General features: G+C 48.3%; 1 non-coding gene across 1 annotated transcript; it reads right to left on the bottom strand.

Moving 5' to 3' along the window:
• Positions 1–303: 303 nt before the first annotated feature.
• LOC143176728 (5.8S ribosomal RNA) lies at positions 304–458 on the bottom strand. Its single transcript, XR_013001238.1, has one exon. It is a non-coding gene; the product is annotated as a 5.8S ribosomal RNA (ribosomal RNA).
• Between the last annotated feature and the right edge of the window lie 201 nt (positions 459–659).

Genomic DNA, 659 nt, shown 5'->3' with positions numbered 1-659 from the left:
GGTATCCGCGGGCGGTCGTAATTGAACGACGCACGACGCCGCGAACACTCACGCGAGTCCATACAAACGATTCCGATCGTTTTGCAACAACTAGAACGTACACTGTCCGTGAAATTCACAGAATTTTCGCGTGTCCGCGACAAACGCCGACGAGACACCCATCGTTCGCTCGTACGTAGCATCCTTCTCTTAACCCGACTCAGAAACGTTCTTTGCGCCCTTCGGTAAAAAAACGTTCGATCCGAAGAGGTGAACGACGGCGGGGATTTGACAGAGCTACGCAAGCAGTGTATGGTACGTAAACGACCCTCAGCCAGGCGTGGTCCAGGAATTGTATCCGTGGACCGCAATGTGCGTTCGAAATGTCGATGTTCATGTGTCCTGCAGTTCACACGTTGACGCGCAATTAGCTGCGTTCTTCATCGACCCACGAGCCAAGTGATCCACCGTTCAGGGTAATCGTATAAATTTTATATTTCACATATATAATTTTATTCTCATTTGTTCGACCTAATATCTCTCTTCTTTCAAAGAGAAGATAAAAGTTGATACCTGAATCTCCGACCAGCGCGCGAAGGAGATTCAGGCGTCGCCTTGGAGACGACACCGAAGCCTTTCGAGACGAAAAACGTTCAAGTAATATGTATATATTTCTCGAC

The sequence above is a fragment of the Nomia melanderi genome, unplaced genomic scaffold (genome assembly GCF_051020985.1).
Source record: "Nomia melanderi isolate GNS246 unplaced genomic scaffold, iyNomMela1 scaffold0775, whole genome shotgun sequence".
NCBI classification, from domain to species: Eukaryota; Metazoa; Arthropoda; class Insecta; order Hymenoptera; family Halictidae; genus Nomia; species Nomia melanderi.
This window is presented reverse-complemented; position numbering and strand designations above follow the sequence as displayed.